This window comes from Caloenas nicobarica, chromosome Z (genome assembly GCF_036013445.1).
Source record: "Caloenas nicobarica isolate bCalNic1 chromosome Z, bCalNic1.hap1, whole genome shotgun sequence".
Classification (NCBI taxonomy): Eukaryota; Metazoa; Chordata; class Aves; order Columbiformes; family Columbidae; genus Caloenas; species Caloenas nicobarica.
In genome coordinates this window covers 45,791,550-45,808,367 of record NC_088284.1, presented here as the reverse complement: position 1 = coordinate 45,808,367, position 16,818 = coordinate 45,791,550, and the positions used below count along the sequence as shown (strand labels likewise).

The window sequence follows — 16,818 nt, the reverse complement described above, 5'->3', positions numbered from 1 at the left end:
TACCATCACTAGGTAAGAGTTACCATCTCTCTGCCTCCTTCCATGATTTCCTTTGAGAGGACGGCAAATTACTTCCCAGCTAAGAGTCAACTCCGAACACTTACAAGGTTCAAAAATAAGGATTGGTATTAAGGCTTGCAAGTCAGTGTTGACTGAATTCTTCATGTCCTATTTTCCCCTTGATCTTGTTGAGATACCTACAGGATTTAACATGATCTGTCAAATCATGGAGCAAAAAATCCCAACAACATTGTTGATGCCTTCATTTGTTCCATCTAAGTCTTACCAATTGCTTCCACTACATATCCGACTCCATACTTTTAAGCAACCATAGAGCACCCCACACTTTACATGGAAGTTGTTAGGACTCTGAGAAGCATCAAGTGGCAAGGAACAGAGTCCCTGAGTAACATGGAGGTTAGAGAAAGTTCTGACTCGCATCATACTCTTAACAAAACGGTAGAGATGGCCTGATCAAATTGTTTCTAAACAAATAAAACACAAACACATGCCAGTACTCTACTTGAAGATAATTTTGATACAGCAGCCAGTGATATCCATCACATAACTCTTGCAATAATGTGATAACTCAACAGCCATGTACCACAAAGCTGTATCAACTTTTCAAACTCAAAAAAAATACCATCCAGCTATGTGAATACAGTCAAATCTTGACATTAAGCACATATAAAATCATAGAATCACAGAATCACTCTGGTTAGAAGAGACCCTCAAGATCATAGAGTCCAACCATAACCTAACTCCAGCACTAAACCATGTCCCTAAGAAACTCATCTATATGCCTTTTAAAGACCTCCGGGGATGGTGACTCAACCACTTCCCTGGGCAGCCTGTTCCAGTGCTTGACAACCCTTTCCATGGAGAAATTTTTCCTAATATCCAATCTAAACCTTCCCTGGTGCAACTTGAGGCCATTTCCTCTCATCCTATCACTTGTTATCTGGGAGAAGAGACCAACCCCCTCCATGCTACAACCTCCTTTCAGGTAGTTGTAGACAGTGATAAGGTCTCCCCTCAGCCTCCTTTTCTCCAGGCTAAACAGCCCCAGTTCCCTCAACCAGACTCCTCATAAGACTCGTGCTCCAGACCCTTCACCATCTTCACTGCCCTCCTCTGAACTCTCTCCAGCACCTCAATGTCTTTCCTGTAGGGAGGGGCACAAAACTGAACACAGGGTTCAAGGTGGGGCCTCACCAGTGCCAAGTACAGTGGCACAATCACTTCCCCAGTCCTGCTGGCTGCACTATTTCTGATACAAGCCAGGATGCTGCTGGCCTTTTTGGCCACCTGGGCACACTGCTGGCTCATGTTCAGCCAGCTGTTGACCAACACCCCCAGATCCCTTTCTGCCAGGCAGCTTTCCAGCCACTCTTCCCCGAGCCTGTAGCGCTGCCTGGAGCTGTTGTGACTCAAGTGCATGACCCGGCACTTGGCCTTGTTAAACCTCATACAACTGGCCTCAGCCCAATGATCCAGCCAGTCCAGATCCCTCTGTATGGCCATCCTACCCTCCAGAAGATCAACACTCCCACCCAATTTGGTGTCATCTGCAGACTTACTGAGAGTGCACTCAATCTTTTCATCCAGATCATTGATAAAGAGATTAAACAGAACTTGCCCCAATACTAAGCCCTGGGGAACACCACTTGTGACCAGCGACCAGCTGGATTTAATTTAATATTCGTTTTTGAATACCCTCAGAAAAATGGATAGAGCCTCTTACCTCTTTATCATAGCCTTTGTTTTGGACAATATTTCTGAAAAACAAAACATTCAGAGATCTTGAAGTCATTATTCACCTGAACAAAACTAACACCTCTTTATACCACTGCCAGTGATAGACTTATGTTTCTCCACCATTTTTAAGAGGAAAGTGTGCTGTAAACATATATATATCAATAGTTTCCTGTGTAGTTTACATCTATCCTTGTGACATCAAAAATAAAACAAGCAAAGAAACCCCACAACTGTGTCGAATGGGTATTCTCTGACTAGTGCATCTATAACTGAGAACTTCTCTGTAACCTGATGTTTATGAGATGGGAACTCAAGTCCATTTTTCTTGTGCTAGATCCTGATGGTCTGCTAGATGGTAATTTCACTTCCTAATTATCAGACACAAGAAATGATGAGGCATCCATGATGACAGAGAAAATAGTCAGTGTGTGTGATCATATGTCCCTGCAGATTGCTTTGTATCTTAAGCGACAGCTCCTTGCTGAAATAGGCTAACTCAGTGGAAGACTGCCAAGCATGCTGTGGCGAGATTATCATCTTAGTAGTTATTTATAATAAACTATCTTCGGAAAGTAGCACCATTTTCAGTATGAAAAAGTCAAAGACAATGTATTTTCTTTGCAGTATACAGATGTTCTGTGAGAAAAGGTGCAGACAAAAAGTAGTAGTATTCATTTGTGTATGAAGAAACACTTCTGATGAACATTCTCCAGTGCGTTCTAAAAACTGGTGTTCAACATCACTTGAAAAACCACAAAATCACCAGCTGCTAAAAATAAAACCTGCAAGAGAAATTACATGGACACAACAGAACAACCACACCTTAGAGAAAGTCTCTTGATTTGCTTGCATCCTTAATACTTCTGATGCTGAAACAGCTACCATGACATAGAGTTATCTATGGAACAAAGAAAAATTTCTGCCCTGAGAGATGGTGTTCAAGTTTCACATAATTCTTCAGTGCCATTTCTTTGCAACTGCCCTATGCAGAAATGCTAGGCTCCCATAGCTTCAATCAAAATATCTCCTGAATGAGGCAAATGGATCAAAGAAGGCTGCATAAGCATGCAGTTACTGCAGAAGAGAGCGGTCAGTCTTCACAACACAAGACATGTTTTATATGCAACCCCTCCTCCCATCACCAAACTGCAACCGGGAAAACATACCTGTGGGTTGACTACTCCCCAACTCCCACTCTGGTTCTTAGGAACATATGAAGAAAGTCATACCTTTGCAGGGCTACCACAGAACAGCACCTAAAACAAGGATTCATTCAAGGGAAGCTGTAATATTATTCTTTGACAATCCTGCTGACCAGGCAACAGAAACCATGAGAGCTCTGATTATGAAGTTCCACTCTGCCATGCTCATCAGGAAGCAAGTTCTGGTATTCTAGAGCTTCCCAGGCTGCAGGCACAGGAAGATATCTACAAATGTGTATTGGGGAAAAACCCAGCAACAAATAAAACCCCAAACCAGTTGACCAGTCTATGACTGAGCTGACAGAAGACATATCATTAGATTTTTAAGTCCACAGAATGCCTAGCAAGCTTATTTAGAAAATAATTTTCTGCAGATTTAGGCAGCCATGTAACAGTATTTGGCTCTTTAAAAAAATGGTGTTTCGGTAATCTGCCATTAGCTTTAACCAAATAGGAAAAATAAATTCTAGTAGGACATTCCTGCTAAAAAGAAAGCAGCAACAATTACAATAGCTTTCTACAGTTTCTTAGTAATTACAGAGTTTCAAAGTCTACACATTATCACTTGCAGTATTTCATACCTTTCTGCATTTCACAGCTGAAGTACAATGTTCTCAAATGGTTACAGCTTTTGAACAAACCGTCTCTGCACTGAAGCTAGGATCTACAATGAAACTTCATCTGAAGCTCAGGACTTTCACATGACAGAACTGTTCTTTTTCTCCAGACCTGCTTAGCCCTTCAGCCTCCCCCCAGTGCCTTTTTTAATCCATCAGACATGCTTTTGGAGTGCACTTCACTTCTTCTTCTTAAAAAAAAAAAAAAAAAAAAAAAAAAAAGTTCAAAAAGAGAAAGAAATTAAACCCTGCTGGGCTGAAGTTTTCAGATGACAAAGCAGAAGGTAATCATTTAATACTAAGTATGAAAGCAGCATAAAAGGACAAGATGCAGAGAGGAAATATCTATTTAGGCTTCCTGCACTGGCATGAAATGGCTGCTTTCCTTCTTACTGCCAGCTCCCATGCTTCATGTTGACATTACACATCCTGTACTGTAGATCCACCCCCATGCTGATGCTTGCCCAGCAGAATTATCTCCTGCGTCACAGCAGTGGTAACAGAACTGCTGGCTCTGCAGATCTGAAAGCACCATTTCAATGCTTAATACATGCAGAAACTGGACACATTACCAGATATTCTGGGTTGGTCTGTGGCACTCTCAGAGCTCTATTACTTGGCCTAACCTTCTGTTAACCAGATGGTCTGTTCTCCCCTTGGGATCAAACCATTAAACTTTATTTTATTAATTTCTACCAAAATGCAGGGACAGTTTACAGCACTTGTGTCTGGTTTATCTCCAACAGTGTTGCTAAGGTGAAAAGGACCTAAAAATAACTAGAAATGCAGCTTCAAACCAGCAGAGAACAAGGTCTTTTGGAATAAATATTTAAATATTCTGCCAGATGAACTACCAGAGCAGTATGAACCACATGTGCAGCAACTTGTATTACGTACACATATGCAAAGGTACACACTCCTGTCATTGTAAAAGCGCCTAGGTTACGTTTCCTCTGATCCAAAGCACCTCTGTCTCGAACAGGCAATCACCATATTAGTATTGATTCAAACCAATCTCTTAATCAAAAAGAAAAGTGTGAAAAAGCATGGCTTCCAAAACCATCAGTTAGTGATGGCACTCCAGAATGCACGAACATCATCTATAGGCAGCACACAACACGACTGTTCTCACTATAACACACACGAACTCATATGAGATCATATTTGAGGGACATGCCAGCATTAATTGGAGTCAAATTTGAGTATTTATAACATACGTGCTCCCCCTGTCAAAATACAAAGAGTAAGAATGAAAGGAACGGCACACATGAATGAAAGTGAAAGAATCATCTAATGCATAAGCTCCCACTGGCTCTTCCAAGTCAGCTACAACCATGCCCTCACATGCAACCACAAATTAACATCTCATGTATGTAGGTGGTAGCTGTTGAAAGCTAAGGGCATCTTCTATCCAAGGTGTAATTTCCAAACGCCTCCCTGAAAACTCCACATGAATTAGTCTATGTAGCTAAGGACTCAATCTTCAAATATTTACTCACAGGAGCAGCTACAGTCAAATTCAAAATCAGTCCACAGCAACTATTCACATGAATAAGTTTTTACAGTATAAGGGCTTTAGCTTCCATCTTCTATTATCTGCCAAATGCACTACAGTAACAAGAAAATGCAATAATAGCTGAGGTCTGACCGATTAAAAAGCCTTTGTTAATATTCCTAGTAGAGGCACCAAGGATTTATTAAATAAATAATTAAAGTGCAGATGCCTACACACAAAACAAAATCTTGGCAATGTAAGAAGAATCCTGTAAAAGTTTCATTTTTACTGCCTTCTGATGAAAATAGGAAGCCAATCCACATAAAATCTAACCATAATAAATCATTTAAATGTTCCTCATGGCTACCACTATCGTGCAGTGCTTCCAAAGCAAGGCTGGATTCACTGTTCAGACTGCAGCACGCACACTGAGGCAGTCTGAGGCAGTCTTCTCAAACTAAAGCTCCAAATCTCTGCAGGCTGTGGTGCCAAATATTTTTAAATAGGGCAGCACTGCTATTATTCAGCTTCCTAACTTCTAATGTGGAAGGAGATCACAAACCATCTTCTTCACACCACTTTGGCAACTAAAACAGTCTTTTGGTCACCTGTTACTAAAATTCTTACTCAGACACGAATAACCCTCCAAGCTGGATGTCAACAGATCAACAGGCATTGCCTTCAGCTCATCAAGCAGGCTGCTTATTTCACCTGTAAAGAGGATTAGATGCCTTCAGCACATCAAGGAAACAAGCATGAGAACAGACTGTGTGGCATTTTAGCTCCATCTATCTTTAAAATTTCCCCAAACAGCAGGATTTTTTCATGTCCCATTTAAGTTACTACCTCATCATCATATGACTGGTCTCCACTGCCATGACATACAAAACTTCAGTGTATGGTGACAGGCCCCCCAGAAAGTCATTCCACAACCTGAAACATCATCTACCCTTCAAACACACTAAAAATAGATTGCTCACCCCTTTGAGGTCTCAGCAGCCCATCTGATATTACAGTACAGTATTAACAAACCTCTGTAGACATGAATTCTTAAAATAAATATCTTCTGAGATAAGACCAGAATACCAGCAAGCAAATTATATTTCTGTACACCACTGAAGTAACATGGGTGAACTGGTGGACGCACTGAAGAACCATAGAGGGCAACAAGCATTTCGTGTTCATTTTGCAAGAGCACACCACATGCAACCTTTGGTCAACCTGTCTGTCATCCTGCCAAACAACTCCCAATTCAAGGCTTTTGGTCTGAAAGACATTTTCTGTGAGTGTGACTTCAGCAATTTTTATGTGGTTCCTTGGGACAACAACAAACTGAAAACCCTGAATTCCTCCCCTGCTCCACAGTGGAAGGAGAGCAGCACATTTGTAGAGGGTGTGGAATAGAAAATTCATTGTAGTATGTTATCACCTCCGTAATCTGATAATTTAAAAATAATTCAGGTTTACTCATTTATTCATGCAGCTGGGAGACCCAAACATATTGACTCACTCTTTCAGCAGCTCCAGCGAGTAATACAGTTATGCCCTTGGAGCCAGAGATTTCAGAAGGTCTCACACATGCATGTATAACATGGCAGGAGAAATCTGCATGCTCTTGAGAAACAACAACTTCTTCTCAACCTACCAGGGTGGAAACACACCAGGAGCCAGCACCACTGAAGTGTTAAATACACAAATCCTGCAAGCCTTGACCTGAGAGCCATCATATATGCTGATTCACAGCATGGCCTTCCATCATATTTACCTCCATAAGGTCTGATAAAGTCCTCTTCTCCCCAGGTCTTGGTGCTCTCGCACACTTGGCTGTTTTACATCACATGCTTGATCACAGACAAGAGAACTTGACCTCTATATGACCTGACATAGCTGAAAGCTGATATGCTTTCTCCCCATTGCCCTCCCCCAACAAAGATAAAAGGTCATTTAGACCAAAAGGAACCAAACCATACTGACTTCAAGTTACATGAATCCAACTTTTGGGATGCACTCCTGGCCAGGAACCCAAATCCTTTCTTGTAGGGCTGAAAGGCACAGCCATATGAGAGAGCAGGAACAATTCAGCAGTTAAGAAACTAATTAACCAAGCTGAGAGCTGTCTGGGTGCTCTCGATTTTCCATCAGCCAATTTGTTAACATTTTTACACTTGTCAAGTTATTTAGCTGAGCATGATAGAAGCACAGTTTCAGAGCCCACCATTACTGGAGGTCCTACATCCTGCAGCCAGAGCCACCCAGATGTAGACAAGGAAGGGAAAAACTGAAATGCAAGATCAGAGCTTCCAATCAAATAAGGAGAGAAAGCATTCCAAATTTGTTCATACTGACATTTATTTATTTTTCTCACAGTACCACTTGTCACACAACACAGAAGAAAACAGGATTACTCCTTACGGCCATTGCCTTTCAGAGGCTGCACTACCAACTAAACTAAGTGGATACTGTGTATAAAGTTAGTCTCTTCTTCCATACTCACCACAAGCACCAACACATCTGAAACACTGCAAAAGGAGATATTTTATTACCTACGTATTGGTTTGTTTCAACATACATAGCAACAGAATCAAGCATCAAGGTCTTAATTTCCAATATTCTTTTAAAAATCCTAATTACGCCTATTTTACTGGGTAGAGGGATGGATGGTTGAAGGAATTAAAAAAAAAAAAAGAGCAAGATTTCAAGGGCTGGACATTAATTCTTTGGGCTCCATAGTGTTTGGTCAGAGGCCTAAAACACATTATGAAGTGCCACATGCCCACAAATATAGCTGAGTCTGACTGGAACTGAAGAATCCAAGTCTGAATTAAAATAAATAAATATTCGGGGGCTTTTCTAAGTTCTCTCCAGAAGCAGTTTGCTCAACTAGAGATGAACACTCACGTCTAAGTCACTTCATTCACCTCAAGACCAGCACTCCTTCAAGCTGCCTCACAAGTTTACTCTGGACTGGAGTGCCCACTGTGTCTAAAGAGACCAAAAAAAAAAGAAAAAAAAAAAAAAGGAGGAAGGGAGGAAGGTGTTAAACAGCTACCACCAACATAAACTACCTTCACCAATCCCTTCAAACCATAGGCATTTATTAATGATCCCCTTTCCTAGCTAGACAATAAATTGAAGTCTTCAGCATGTCAAAGTCATTAGAAGGTATATGCACCACCCTGCATGTCACACTCATGATAGACAAAAATCTTCCAGGACATGTAGTCTTCCCTTAGCTACCTTGTTTCTATGATAAATAAGAAGAAAATCCAAAGTATGGGCTGCTGGAGCACCAGTTCTGTGTGTCACATTCCCCCATTCTGCTCTTTGCCAGCAATGAGGTCTAGGGACAATGTGTAGGAGGAATGTGTTTGCCTGAGTCCTGTGATAGGTAGCAATTGTATCTTGAACCCATTTGCATGACAACAATCCAATCCAGTATGACCCATCTTCTTCCCAAAAGGAATATCCTGTGATGCCTTCTTTCCATAACCACTGATACCACCCTGAAGCAGCAGTATTTGAACCTTCAGAACCACAAGCGGGAAGGAAGAGTTTGCTCATTAAGGCAGTGCAAAGAAGCCCCTATTGTCCTACCAGGCCATGGAAACAGTGACCACATGTACATCAGAAGATTCTGTTTTTAGCATCTTTCAAAACAAAGTATTTTCTTTCACATTATCACGAGCACACTGAATCCTCAGTCTTCCTATATCATTCTCTGAAATGTGTGCTTTGTTTTGTCTTGAAAAATCATTCTCCTGCCTCTGTACCCCACGCAATTGCTCTATTAGCAGCAAGTTTCCACTACACATAATTATGGCATGCCTTAGCCTACTTTTCTGTTTGCTGAATAGCTCTGCCTATTTTCTACTTGTGCTGATGCTACCATTTACTTTTTCTGACACTCTAATCCTTGTATCCTTTGAAGGCCTGACTTCCTTCACCATGATGGCAGCTGGGGTTCTCAGGTCCCTTTCCAGAGCTTTTTAATAGCAACAGTAATGCCATCGCTGAACATCTCACTTAATGTTGAGGTCAGAATAGAGCCTCTACCTGTAACAAGTGCTGCAAATACAGTGTCCAGTGCTGCTGACCACCCATTATCTAAATCACTAGCAAGTTATTAATTGAATATTCCTGGCATTGAAAGAAGGAAAAATATAGGCACACAATGCACACCACCTAGCTTCTCCCAAAGGCATGAAACAACTCTTCAATTTTCTGCATAATCCCAGTTAGATTGTTTTATCTTCCACCATGAAGTAACAAGTGACACACTTCAACAACTGAATTCTTAATTTAAGTAGTTCAAAGCTAACAGGAGTAATTCAGTGAATCAAGTGTTTTCTCACAAATATTTTTCCTCAACACACTGGCCTTGCCATGACTGCTACTCCAATAAGGTCTTAGTAAGTCCATCTTAATCACTCATTACATTGATACTGTGCCTACAGCTATTTATGCTGACATTAATAAATGTGTATTTTTCAAGTGACTGCATTTGACTCCACTCAAGAACAATGACTGCACATCCTGAGATGTCTCATTTCCATCTTCTTTAAATTACCAAATAAACATAAACTGATTGTTTTTCTTGAGGGATCTTACCATCTTCTACCCGAAAAGCTACTGTTAGCCCAAGCTAAAAACCTATTGTATTCCCCCTAGACAACAGCCGTGGAGGTCCATCATTATATTAGAAAGATTACGCAAAAGTGAAGAGGCTTTTAGATCAAGGGGAAATAAAAGGCATAATAACACTGTTGCTAGGTACGGGACTGATGTTCTGATAACCAGTGTTTCAAAAATTGCTACAAAGCAATCACAACCAATGGTGAGGGGTGGCTCTTTTTCAACCACTTCCTAAGGAAAAGCTCCTTCAAGTAGTGACTAGGCAAGGGTATTTTGAGTTACTGCAGTAATACATCCTGCCTCAAGCTGAACAAAGCAACTGTTCCAAGATCTTCAACTCCTGAAGAGATGAAGAGAACACAGAAATAATTGAAATTGTACATAAGACTGTGTGTTTCAAATATAAGACATCAGAAATAAAGACTCCCTTTTCCCCTTCTCAAACCCCCTCTTTCAAACGCCTTCACAGTTGTTTGTACTGCAACATCTGGCACAGCTTCATAAAACTCAAGAGATGAGGGGCAGACTTTAGATCTTTGGTATTGTTCTTAAAGACAAAAAAACCAAAATGGAACAAAACCCAAACCAGTATCATATACTTTTTATGTACCTATATGTTCAACTTCCCAAACACAAGCTGAAAGCAGACTACTACTTCCAAAACTCAGGACACAAATGAAGACTGCATTTTATTAAATCTAGTCCCCTCATGTGGAAACTTCTACTAAAGCCTTTCCACTACAACCAAGAAGATAATTATCATAAGTTGAGCTATCTCCCTTCCTCCCCCCTTTTCGTCTTTCAGCACTGGCATACAAACCATGCTATTTTAACTTCTTTCCTGTTCTCCCAGTTCTTCTGGAACATTTTATTTTCAACAGTCAACTCATTTGGAGAAGTGCCATGCTGAAGTTCAACCATTTACAATGTTAACTGTGTCTCTGCCAGCAGCTGAAGACTTGCATCACACCACCTTCTCCAGCACCTCTTGATTAAACAATTTGAGTTCCTCTCTCTGAGAGGTTAGCAGATGTTTAAGCAGCCTTCATTCTCATCATAATTTTTTCCTTCAAAATTATTCTCACTCTTTAAAAAGGTGGCATTTCTCATCCTTTCCTCAATTAATGCTTCACAGACTTCCTACTCACCTCCTATGGGCCCATATTGTATTTTAACACTACCTGAAAGATTTCCATTAAACAAACCATTTCAGACAGATTGCTTGATTATTTGGTACTCTAGAAGGAAGCAACTGTTTGAAAAGCAAGCATTTAGACTAATGTTCAACATTTTTACTGAAGCCAGCAATTAGAAGTTCACACTTGATCAAATCCTGATCAAGTATGCAAGTTAAGCAAATCATACAGTTCTGGCACTGGCAGCAGATTGTTTTCATCTAGAACAAGTTCACAAAATATACTATTTAATTTCAAAATAGAGAAATATCTGTGAAGAGAGCATTTACATTATTTTTTCTACTACAATGGATTGGAAGTATAACAAAGAATAAGGAAACAAAATACATGAAGACACACAAAGACCTATTGGCCTCTGTAGACCTTTCCGGATCTGTCAAAACAGGATCTCCTTCCTCTACCAGTATGCTTCTTCAAGTCACTTTTTTCAGTATTTCACTGGGGTTTTTTTTGATGCTACAGGTTTTATCCCTAAGTTTGCTTAGTGATAGCTTCATAACAGGGCAATGTTAATTAATACTACAGAGATATTAACCAGTTTCACAGTTTTAACTCATTTTGCTGCAGTTTCTTACTACAAAGCAGTGTTCTGCTCAATTTAAGAAATTATCCAAAATACTAGACAGAGAAAGTGTTAAAGCATAATGGATAAATCTCAATTTATATTGCAACTCTACATATATTGTTTGGAATAACAGGAAAACTCAATAGGAAAAACTCATTTACACTTGTTTATCGGAGTTTCAAATTTCAAGAGACATCTTTGGGCTTTTCTGAAGTAACCTTCCTCAAACTGTAAGTTGTACTATTGTAAGACTTCAGTTCTTCCCATTTCTTCTTTCTGGCTAAAATTAAACTTGTTCATTCCTTGGGGCCCAGAGTAACATCTGCCAGATGTCTAGACATCTATGTTGAACACAGTTCTTCTCCAATACTTATCTACTTATCAACTCTCTTTTCAATCAATCACGTCTTCAAAAAAGTCAATCCTCCTCTAAGTCAAAGTTCACAACACTAAAGAATTTGTTATAATTTCAATTCAGTGAAGTTTATAACAATTTTTTTCTCCATTTCTACTTGCAGTTGTTCTACTGTCCTTTTCCAGCATCCAGTTATGTACTCATATTCTTCAGAGTCTGAGCATACACAACATATTTTTAGTTTTCCTTTTGTAATGAAGTATTTCTTTTTAAACTATGGAAGGAAATCCTAAACATGACATTTAAAATTTCTCAACAATGTAATCCATTATAAACCCAGTTGAAATGTATACAGAAAACAAATCATTGTTTAAACATTTTTAAAGCTAGTGGTCCATAGGCTATGTCTAGTGGGGTTGAGAAAGGTGAATACGGAAAGCAAGTCTATATTCTGAAGAATAGGCTATGAATGCAGTTTATGTTAGAGCTTTCACCATGAAAAAGTTCTGGGTGCCCACAAACCAAGAGCAATTGAAAGTCATTGTCTGAATGAAGAAATTTGTGCCTGATTACAAGAAACATGCTAGTCACCACCGTCTCATGACTTAAGATTATCTTTATAGAGCTCCTTTAAAACTCACTGGTTTGGGTGTGGTGGTTTTTTTGTTTTGTTTGGTTGGTTGGTTGGTTTGGTTTGGTTTTTTTAGATTAGTTTTGGTTTGTTTTTAAAAATAAAAGAAGTCCTTCAGCTGGTATTTTAACAGCAAGGTGAATTTCAGTTTGTCTGGCCAGAACTACAGCAAGGAACATCATCAACAAGAATAGAGTTCTCTAAAGGGATTTCAGTCTCATAGTGAAGAAATGCCCCACAGAAATAACATCACTCTCACTCCAACTCAAACTATTGCAATGACATTAGGTTTTCTAAGCTGTCTGTCACCACAGGAGGAGGTTAAGAGACCCTCCCATAAAGATCTTCAGCTTAAATCTCAAACTTGTTCTTGGATTGCACATGCCATGTTCAAAAGCAATGTATCTGTAGGGCACATTGTAGTCCAAGCACTGAGCTGACCTCTCGAGAAGTAAGAGATTCATAATTCTGAGCTATGAAATACCAAGCAGATACCTAAAAAGACTACATACAGTCTTCCTATACAGGGGATGGATGTTTAAGATCTGACCAAAACAAGCAAAGGTCAGTGGGGACTTTTTCACTTTCTTCAGTGGCTGCCGATTTAGACCTGTGCAGAGATGGCAAAGTCCATCAATGAACATGACCTCAAGGAAAAACAAAACAAAACGAACAAACAAAAACCAGTTAACACCCCTCTTTACATTGTCAAAATCTAAGACTGAACATACCTGAATGGTACATTTCATGGCCCACTTCTGAAAGATGGAGACAATCACAGTGTCTCAGTAATTTGGTGACATATCAGAAACCAGAACTTAAGAAATGCAGTTGATAAAACAATATCCTTTCCAAGTATATTAGATTATATGTTAAACCATTTCTTCCCTAGCGAAAAATAAAACAAGGGCATTGATTTTAACCTTGCCGCAGCTGGATCCCAAGTTAATGGCTAGTCATGGCCATCCTCAAATCTTTCCATTCTTTTTGCACATCTGGGAGCTTGTTCTGATTCAGATTCACTGGTCCCCTATCCTGTCACACCTCCCATATGTAACACATTCCTTCTTAAACTCTTCAGATTAACCTATGTATTAACATTATTGATACCTTTCTATGGAGCTATACCTTAATGTTCAGTAGGATTGCATGCTGGTATCCCCCTCATCCATTTCAGCACGTAGTTTGAATTTTTTGAGAAACTGCATCTACTGTGCAACTGATGTGCAAATTTAAGTTGGTGGGAAAAAAGTGAGGACCAGTTTGATTCTACTCAAAATTATTTCAGATTAAAAGGTGGGTTAAGAAAAAGCACAGAAATACCTGTTCAACTGCTATCTCACTTTAAAGATATTAGGTTTCCATAATGACATTAAAATCATAACAAGAATGTTGCCATTAAGTTTTCAGAAAAAAAAATATTTTAAGACACCAAAAAGACACGTGTGAAAACTGTTTCGTTATTCCAAGAGAAATTATGTATGTTATGATGCTCTGAGAAACCTACAAATGCTTGTCAGTATCATTTTAATACAAGGTAGTGAATGGGGACATATAGTCCATCTTAATTCAAAATACATCTGAAAGAAGGAATGCTCTTGAAAATCAGATGTTAAAAATCCCCCAAATCAGGCATCATCATCATCACCTAGAAAAAAAAATGACATTTCATTATGTTCTCTGGAAGAACCTGAGCAGCACCAAGCTGCATGCACTTACCTCCAAATGCTTTCAAAAATCTATAAATATACGCATATATACACTATTTCTTTGGCCAACTGATCAACCTCCTAAATTCTGTGGTCTTTAACCAAAGAAAAATATCAAGAAAGGTGACCTTTGCATTATAGCATAAGAGCAAAAAAGCCTGAGGATGTGTTTCTCTGTGTGAAGGAGAATCTGAGCAATTTCCTCCAATCCTCATTTCCTGATAGCATGAAGTCAGAGAGAAGACCCATCACAATGTTGTATGTTGAAAAACTGAAGAAACCTTAGGGGGAAAATTCATGATTAAGCCAGCTACTGCCAGCAAAGCTTCAAAACATGGAGAGACATCCACTATGTTAGGAGCACTTCCCATCTCAGCTTTGTCTACTCTCTCTCTCCTCCATTTTCTGGTGGAGCTAGAGAACATGACATGGCTTACCTGACTCAGATCACAGCTCTCCGCCAAACTAGTCACTTCCTCTTAGACATGCAAGCAGCTTCATGAGACAAACAGACCCCCACAGACACACACACAAAAGCAGTAGCAGAAAGCACTCAAACTTGAAGGTCTTTCTCCTTCCAAACACCAGAAAAACGAATGAAACTTTTCCTTTTTCTCCCAAAAAAGAGGGAGGTGAGGGGGGGAGAAATCCTATCAGATCACAACTACATGAAGCTCCAGGAGGATCTCTCTGTGTGGAGAATAGAAACCACAATGCTAAGAGGAGTGCGGGGGGGTCGAGAAGAAGGTTACTCCAGAAGACATAAAGAGCCTGTAGACTGTGTGTGTATGCATGTGTGCGAGAGCGAGGAGAATCTTTGTGTTGTGGAGCCTGGACTGGAACCAAAGCAGACAGCTTGCAAATGGAGGACAGGGAGATAAAGAAAGGGAAAGAGGGGGAGAGATAGGGAGAAAGCTGCTCCGGGTGGTTGAGAAAGGGGCAAGGAAGAAAGCACCTTCTCCCTCGCCTGGTTTAAAGGTAGGGACATTGGAGAACTGAGCAAGAAGAAGTGGGCTCCTTCCCCTTCCTTTCTTCCCTTCTCGCTCTCTTTCTCTCAAAGGAGAGCACAAGCGTGTGTAATGGCTCCTGCTCTCCAGCTGAACGCTGTCCTCCTCCAAGCAACCTCCTGCTGGCACCACCAGCCCCCCAGCCCCGACGCCGCCGGGGACCCCCGCATCCCAACTCTAGGAGAGCCGCGCTGGGGGCACCACCGCCGGGGTGAGGGACCAGGCTCACCAGCGGCAAGGAGCAGGGCAGCAAGAGAGGACGAGAAGAAAGAGAGGAAGAGGGTGAAAGAAAGAAAGAAAGAAAGAAAGAAAGAAAGAAAGAAAGAAAGAAAGAAAGAAAGAAAGAAAGAAAGAAAGAAAGAAAGAAAGAAAGAAAGAAAGAAAGAAGAGAAAGAAGAGAAAGAAAGAAGAAGAGAAAGAAAGAAAGGAAGGAAGGAAAGAAGGAAGAGGTCACCCGATTGCCTGGGTCGTGCCAGCACGGAGCTTTTCTCTCCTCCGTGTCTCTCCCGTCTCTGATCCAAGTCCACACGCACAGCACCATCCAGACCCCACGCACACACACATCTCGTCTTGGGCACCCCCCACCCCGAAAGCTCGGCTGATATCTCACTTATCTCCCCATATCCTTCCCCCCCCCCCCGCCTTAATGCAACAACAAAAAATTAATTAACCGCCTTCCTCCTCCTCCCACCACCACCACCACCAGCACCTCCTCCTCTTCTCCTCCTCCATGCAAGAGACTTCTCTCTCAAACAAAACACCCCGCTCTCGCTCCCCTCTTCTCTTTTTTTTCCTTCCTTTTTTTCTTCCTCCTTCCTCCGTTGACCGAATGAATGGATTTCAGAGGAAGGTGGTGGAAAGGAAAAAAGGACAGAAAAGACCAAACAAAAAATATATATATTTACACACACGAGAGATGATCTCTCCAATGCCAAACCGGAGATGGGTGTTAATTGCAAGAACTTACAGGAGCGTCCCGGCACTGCTGCTCTTGCTGCTGCCTCCTCTCTTCCTCTCTGCCTAGCTCTTCTTCTTGTTATTGTTGTGGAAGTTGTTTTGTGAGTCTCATGTGCTCCTTGCCAGGTCTCAGCAATGGAGGATCGCCATCTTTCCCTGCTTTTCCCCCCCTCTCTCTCTCTCCCTCTCCCTCTCTCTCTCCTTCACTGGTTTGCTGCAGCTGCAGATGACCTGAGATATCCGTCTCTCTCTCTCTCTCTCACTCACCCTCTGTGTCTCTCTCTGAATAATGAGCAACCAGAGGGAGAGAGAGAAAGAAGACAATCTCCTCTCCTACCACACAAAACGCAAGAGCACCAGGGGGTGCAAGAATCCTTTCTAACAACAACAACAACGTGTAGGGAAAGAGGAGGAAAAAGAGAAAGAAAAGAGAAAGAGAGGAAAAGGCAAGAAGAAAGAGAGGGAGGGAAGTGGAAGAGGAGGGGGGAAAACAAGCAAACGAGAGAGAGATCCAGGAGGCAGGCAGATGGAGGAGAAGATGGTAGTGATAGAGGAGGAGGTGTCGAAGATGAAGGAGATTAAGAGGAGGAAGGTGGTAACAAAAAGTTAAGGTTTGGGACACTGAATCACTCACAGGCCAGGGAGGAGGAGAAAAGGGGGGAAAGATCTGAAGAGCTTCCCCTTCCAAGCTGTT

General features: G+C 40.9%; 1 protein-coding gene across 4 annotated transcripts in view; it reads right to left on the bottom strand.

The window, feature by feature from the left end:
* ZNF462 (zinc finger protein 462) overlaps window positions 1-16,319 on the bottom strand; it is a 95,011-nt gene extending 78,692 nt beyond the window's left edge. For 3 of the 4 annotated variants that reach the window (XM_065656718.1, XM_065656720.1, XM_065656721.1), the window contains exon 1: window positions 16,135-16,319. The gene's annotated coding sequence lies outside the window, so the exon portion shown is untranslated. Of the gene's footprint in view, window positions 1-6,837; window positions 6,859-16,134 lie in introns of those variants that run through there. The other variant, XM_065656719.1, reaches the window with a different exon arrangement.
* Window positions 16,320-16,818: the final 499 nt, after the last annotated feature.